The sequence below is a fragment of the Papaver somniferum genome, chromosome 7 (assembly GCF_003573695.1).
Source record: "Papaver somniferum cultivar HN1 chromosome 7, ASM357369v1, whole genome shotgun sequence".
NCBI classification, from domain to species: Eukaryota; Viridiplantae; Streptophyta; class Magnoliopsida; order Ranunculales; family Papaveraceae; genus Papaver; species Papaver somniferum.
In genome coordinates, this window is record NC_039364.1 from 104021679 (window position 1) to 104029396 (window position 7718).

Here is a 7718-nt window from a genome sequence, read left to right on the forward strand (position 1 = left end):
TGCGTAGTATCCAGCTGGGATCAGAGACGTGAGGAGCGCAACTGTACCTTGAATCAGTGTGATATTGATTAGGGTTCAAATACAGTCCAGAACGAAGTTAGTTTGTAGTAGGCTAGTGTCTGTAACGGATTAATACAGTGTGGTGTTCAATCTGGACTAGGTCCTGGGGTTTTTCTGCATTTGCGGTTTCCTCGTTAACAAAATTTATGGTGTCTGTGTTATTTCTATTCTGCATTATATTTTGTTATGTAATTGAAATATCACAGTTTGTGCGTTGTATTGATCAATTGTGAAATCCAACCTTTGGTTGTTGATTGGAAATTGATTGATCCTTGGATAATGGTCTTTGTTACCATCCAAGTTTATTATCCTTGTATTTGATAAAGACTCGCAGATTTCTATTTGCTTGAGTAAAGATAAAATCAAGTGAGAGAGATATTAACTCCTTGATATAATTTTTATTAAGATTGAGTCTGACTGTCTAGTTGATTCTCTTAAAAGTATATTAGAGTTAGTCCATACAGATTGCTAATAGAAATATTAGGTGTGGTTGTTAGACCCCCGCTTTTCACACACAGTGAACCCCCAAATTCCTTTCTACAATCTCAAAGACACAAATTCCTCAAAACCCTAAAATTTTCTACAATCGACGAAATCCTCCTTCTCAACTCACAAAACCTTTCCTCAATTTTAGAGAAATTCGACCACAAATCCCTAATTGAAACCTACAGAGAAGATATATCAAAACCCCCTAAAAAGATCTTGCTCCAACTCCTTCTATTTCTCTGCTTCTTCTACTTCTCTGAGAAACGATGATAAAGAAAAGGAGAAACACACACTGAACCCCCAAATTCCTTTTACGATGATAAATAAAAGAAGTATTTTTTAAAGGAATAATAATAAAAAAAGTTAATGTCTTTGTCAACAGGAATATGAGATCTGATGTTTCATCTTGGAAAAGTGCAATGTTGCAAGAATATTTTAATTTAAATTTATTAGGAGGATTTATTAATTTTAAAAGGAGGTGGACATAAAACTAAAACCTTCTGGAAAAAATAATACTCCCTCTGTTTCTAAAAAATAGGCTTGTTTGGTTTTCACAAAAATTAAGAAAACTAATCATTGGAGCCACTTTTCCATGTTTTTTCCTAATCTATCCTTAGGTCCCCACTCATTTGTTATTAGAGAAAGAGGAGAGAGAAGTGGTCCCCTTTTTGCATTAGGAGGGAAAATGGAGAGAGAGAAGTGGTCCCTCTATGGGTATAGTAGTAAAATCATCACATTTGACTTTCCACATATGGAAACAAGCATATTTTTTTGACATACCCAAAAAAGGAAACCTGCGTATTTTTTAGAAACAGAGGGAGTACTCCCTTAGTCCCATTATTAATTGGCCTACTTTATAACTGTTTTGTTTAATAAACTAGGTCAATTAATAGTGAGGCGGAGGGAGTAAAAAAAGCAAAAAAAAAAAATGGCTACATACATATCCGAATATTTTTCTAGGTGCTTTTAAATTACTTTATTTTTAATACCCTAGACTACATCCAAACTCCTTAAATTGGAGTGGATTCTAGCAATTACGGAGTTCGAACCCGTACCTCCACAGTGAGAGGGAGCATAAGAACCATCAGACCACTTGATGGTTCTCAGGTGCTTTTAAATTAAATTTTATATTTTTAGGAGCGCGTAAACATGTTGAAAATCATCTTAGTGAAGAGAATATTTTTTTATTTGCATTATCTTCAATCACCGTATCTTCTCGTACTAGCGATAATATAAATGCTGCTTAGTCATCATATTCATTATTATCTGTATATTATTAGCTTTTTAATGGTTTAGCAACAAATCATGTTTAGTTTGATAAAATCGGATTAATCTAAACTTAATTAAGTGTGTGTTTAATGTTTAGATCATGTACTAAAGGCAAGAATTTTACTGTTTTGTGGGGGTTGTACATAAGGCTAGAGTACATCAAGTTAATCCACTAAGTGGCATGCAAGTTTTTTATTTTTGTGGGATGTGTCTCCACCTCATGATGACTGAGTAGGTGATACACGCCTATGTAGTATGAGGTGGACTCCCTTCTAACCTTGTTTATAAGGTAATTTTTGCGATCATAATGATAAGTAGATAGAAGTGGAAGAACTTCCAGCTGAAGCAGAACCTAGACTAAGGCATATACCTATAAGTAATCATCTACTTTTCTTAAATCAAAAGTCAGGTATATCTACTCAATTATATTCTTGTTTACTATGTGTTGATTTTCTAGTTTGATCCTAAATATGCAGCAAGTCTTAACATGAAGTAGTTGTGTCTCAACATGATACAGTTGAGCATAAAGCATGTTCTTTCTGTTATATGATTATCTTGATGTTTCTAGATGTAGTACATGTGATCCTAAGCATCAAGTAAGTTATGTATATATATCAGCATATTTTGTATCTTGTAATCATAATTATGTAAAGCATGCTTAATAGCTAACCAAGTGTAGAGTAAAGTATGATTAGAGGATGATATGCTAACATTGGTATCAGAGCCATATGTTTAAGTTGTGTTCTACATCTTATTTTCACACAGTTGATGTGTTTGACATGAAATTTTCAGTATCACACATGTTAAATCACGGTGTATTGACTTTGAATCTGTTAGTACCATGTATAGGTATTTTGTTGCGTATGTGTTGGCCTGAAATGAGGTTTACAATGTTCAAAGGCAGCAGTCTTATATATCTTTTGTTATTTGATAAGTGTTGCCAAAGTGATACTTTGATAGGATATAAAAGTACATATTTCTATATGAAAGTGACTGCATATAGTTTCATTTTGGATCTCATTCTGTATTCCTAAATCCAAAGGTTAAACATACAAATGTTATCTTTAATGGACAAAATGATTTGTTCATATCTAGTAAGCGACATTTCTAATGAACCCAAAGGTTTAACAGATTCGTTGCTTACTTTATATGAATAAATCAGTCTTGAACTTCATTTTAGGGGACTTCGATATGTAATAACTTTACCCAAAGGTGAAGTGACGATATTATCGAGTCTTGATAAAGTTTATGCTTGTTTTGAGATTTAGAGTTGAATAAAAAATTATGTCTTCTGTTTAGTTATGAATCCTTCACAAGTTCAGATTGCTATGACTGGTATTGAGCTTCTAAGTGGCACAAATTACTTGAAATGGAAGTCACAACTCGAAGTAGTCCTAGGGTGTTGGAATTTTGATATAGCTTTAAGGGAACCGAAACCAGCAGATCTTACAGATGACTCTACAAGTGCACAAAAGAAGGTTTTTTACAAGTGGGAAAAAGCAAACAGAATGTCTATTCTTATCATTCGTGGGGATATACCTGACGTTATCCGAGGAGGAGTCCCTGTTAAAGATATGGCTACAGAACTAATGGGGGTGGTTCACAAGCAGTTTCGGGCTCCACAAAATCTTTGGTTAATACTCACCTGAGTCGGATCTCTTCAATGAAGTATGATGGAATGGGTAGTATAAGAGAACACATACTTAAAATGGTAGAACTAATCTATAAGCTTTGTGTATTAGATATTTTTCTACCTGATGACTATATGGTGCAACAAGCTATAAATTCTCTTCCAAAACAGTTTGAGGCATTCAAGATAAACTACAACATTTGCGATAGGACATGGGATGTGAATGAACTGTTTACTCACTGTGTACAAGAGGAAGATAGACTTAGGAATGAAACACCAAATTATGCTCACGCAATACAACATTCAGCTGCCTTAGGTCCCACAAAGAAGAGCTTCAAAGCATCACCATCAACAGATACAAAGAACGGTTTAGGAGAAGAAAAGTAAGGTTCAACTAGTTCCTATATATGTTTCCTTTGTAAGAAGAAGGGTCATATCAAGAAGAATTGCTTGAAGTATCAGCAATGGGTGAAAAGGGTTAAACCAGAAGTTAATGACAAGAAGTAAGCTATAGATCAAGCGATCGAGTAAGTTCGTGTTTATATTTTTATGGTTGTGTTTTGTTTTCTGTATTCCTAGTGTAATTTTTGCTTGTGAAGTATGGTAAGGCAAACATGTTTTTCATATTGTAAATAAGCTCAAAAAGGTTCTGTCATATGCACGTTTTGGTCTCACTGAAAACATAACTCTAGTACGTGGTGTATAATATATTACAGTGGGAGTAAGGTTTTGTTTTTTGTTTTATGTACAGTCCATTGGGAAGAAATCTATACAGAGTATTATGTTTGCTAAAGTTATGTGGATATGAATGTTTTTGATGTGATCTGCAGGATCTCTTCTGAGATAATAAAGTCAAATCCTCAAGTAGTATGTCAAGTTTCAGCATCAAGTGAAGCTCAGTTTCATACCTTGTAGGTATGTAGGATCTCTTTGAGATTATAAAGTTGTCCTTGTCATTGGGCATAAGGATTAACTTAATGTGAAACCTTAAAGTTTATAGACATCCTTGAACTATGTATGCCCATGAAGTTTAACTTGAACTATGTGTGCTTAGAAGGATCCAGCCACCAGTTAGGCCGTGTCAGAGATAAACAAGGAGAGTTTTGCAGCTGTATACGCGTGAAGAATTAAATCAGGGAAGAAATATTCCCGAATATTGCATGGATATATCCTTGATTAACTGCCGGATATATTGGAATTATGAGGAGTAATCCGGTGTCCTGTCGAGTATATATAGAGTCTTGGGGAACCACAGAGAGGTGACAGAGAGTTTTGGGAGGATTTAGAACATCACAGAGGCGAGAAATTGAAGTTGCAGAGAGTCACCATTTCTGTTGCTGCATAGCTGAAGAACACGAAGAACATACCAGCAAAGACATTCGTTTTTCTACAGTGATAACGACTCACAGCCGAGGGTCGTACAACAGAGGCAGACTTATTTTCTACAATGTTTGCGACACAGAGGCGTGGTTCCAACAATAATGAATTTTCTACAATGTTTGTAATAGATAACACATATAACTATTACAAACCCGTTTTTCATTATATTTCTCCCTTTTCATCATTTGTAAACCATTTTTGAGCAATAATAATGAATTTCGAGCGTGTTTCCAACATGATGATGTGCTAATTCTCTCACAACCAAGGCAATGAGGAAGCTATTTATGCATGAATAATTTGGTAACTATTACATTTTCTCTAATATTTAATTATAATTCACTCAATCACTACTTTTGCAGAGTTTTAAATTGTTTGCGTAATTTTCCTAATCAGTTGTGATTCAATTAGATAGGTTATGCTTTGTTTAGATAATCTATGCTTAAGGGATACAATTGATGTTTGAGAATTTGCTTGATTATTAGTGAGTTAAGATATAAAGGACTTAAAAGATAATTAGAGTTTTGGATTATTTACCATCATTAATTCATGTGTAATAGTGGAATCAGTGTCTTGGTTATTTTCTCATATCTTGAAGTCAATTTTGTAATAAGTTTTCTTTACTTTTAAGTTTTATAAGTCTAAAAATCCATTGCTTTCACAAGTCTCAACGAACCTTTTTACTACAACATTATTGAGTCACATCAATTTTTGGCGCCGCCGACGCGGACTTGTCTTTAGGCTAGAGTTTTTAGATTTTTTAGGTTTTTATTTGTTTTTATTTTTGTTCTTCTTTACGTTTTTGGGTTTTTGTCTTTTCCTTACAGATTTTGGAATTTGGAGCGAAAGAAAATTTTGCCAAAGCTTTGGTGAATACTTAAAGACTTGGAGTAAAAGACAAAGCGAAAGGAGCGAAAGAAGATTTTTTTTTTATTTTATTAAAAAAGAGAGAAAAAAAAAGAGACGTTTTATTTTGTTTTTATTTTTTTTAGAATTTCCTTTTCTTTTGGACTTTGGACTTGGACATTTGGACATTATTTTATTTTTAAACCCTACGGAAGGCTAGTATTAAATATTAAACTACTTGCAGAGAAGGACGGTGATTACGATATCACCTCGGCCCCTCGGGTTCGTACACGACATTGGAGTTGTGGCCCGAGTCGACTTCAACGGTTCATCCCCCGTCTAGAACGGGAGGTAAGTTTGTCGAAACACTCGCGAATCCCCTGTCAGCGAGTTACTGTATTCCTTCGTTTGCATATATGTTGAGGACTTGAAAACGGCTGCTTTAATTTTCTAGTAAAGGGCAAGGACTGGCCATACAAGATAAGGGTTCGGATTTCATTATCGTTCTCTTCTTGCACGCCTTAGGAAAACAAAACCAAACGCGAACCTAAACCTAAAATTTGGAATAGAACGAGACATATAGGGTAACGAGCTTAATAAGAAAGTCGTTCGAAAAATATTGGTTACTCTTTTGAGCATACTTCGAAGTTCATGATGGTTTCTGTGAGTTGAATGCGTGACTGCGCCGCCTTGGAATGCGGTGGGGCCTTGGGTATCAAAGCTCTACGCAGCTTCCCTCACCTCTATTCAACTTACTTTGACTCGGATTGATTCCAGAGGGGTTTGCTCAAATTGTAACGAATTCCCATTCGAAGTATTATAAGCTGGTCTAGAAACAATCTAAGTGGAGCCATCATGCTTTTTGTTTGCTAGAAATCAGTAGGTTTGCTGTGGTGGAGTCAGCCTTGTTTGTGTTTGCATGGAACTTCCATTCCTTTTAGGATTTTTCTTTTTCTTTTGTTTTTCTAGTGTATGCCCGAGGTTATTCGAGAGCGGGCTTGGAAAAGAAACACTCTAGGTCGTTTGATTAGTGATAAACCTAGTAGTTCTTCTTGTGAAGGCGGGGAGCTCGAAGACTCTTCTTTTGAGAGCCCCGTTTTTGGAAACTTTAATTTTGAGAATCTGTCTCTTTGTGAGGAAAGTACCCCTAGTACTTCATCTGTACCAGCGATGGCAACTTTGAAAGATTACATGTTCCCAACTAGGACCAACCGAGCTTCGTGCATTAAATTGCCGGACAATATGGCTAATTTCGAGATAAAACCTAGTATTCTTCAGATGATCCCTATATTATTAGGAAAAGATGATGAGAACCCTTATTTTCATATTAGGTACTTTGAAGAAATCTGTGGGACAGTTAGAATAAAATACCTAACAGATGAAGTTTTGAAACTTAAGATATTTCCCTTTTCCTTGAGAGATAAAGCCAAGACCTGGCTGAACAACCTACCACCTGAGTCCATTGAAACATGGCAGGAACTTGTTGCTGCTTTCTATATGAAATTCTACCCTAAACATAAAACTGCAGCTGTTAGGCAGAAAATTAGTGCTAGTGTGCAACAAGAGGGAGAGTCTCTTTATAGGTTTTTAGAGAGATTCAATGATCTCCTATCCCAGTGTCTTCACCATGGATTTGATAAGATGAAACTTGTTGAGATTATTTATAATGGTTTAGACTATTCGACCAAAGCCATGGTCGAGTCTATGTGCGCTTGTGAGTTCACCAGTAAAAATGCTGATGATGCTTTTACCTTCTTAGGAGCTATTGCTGAAAAACCCCAACAGTGGGAGTCTTGTGTTGAACCCCCTAAAAGACTCTTGGTCAATAAAAGTAGCACCAATGTAGTAGATACAAGCATCGGGTCAGATGCTAAGTTTGCTGCTTTGTCTAGAAGGTTAGAATCTTTGGAATTAAATCAGCCTAAACATAGGTCTCTTGTTGAACCCAATAAAGCCTCTCAAGTCTCTAGTTGTGGAATAGAAGCCGATAACTCATTTTGGGAAGGTCAGGTTAGTGAAGAGCAAGCCCATGCTGTCTATAACAATGCTA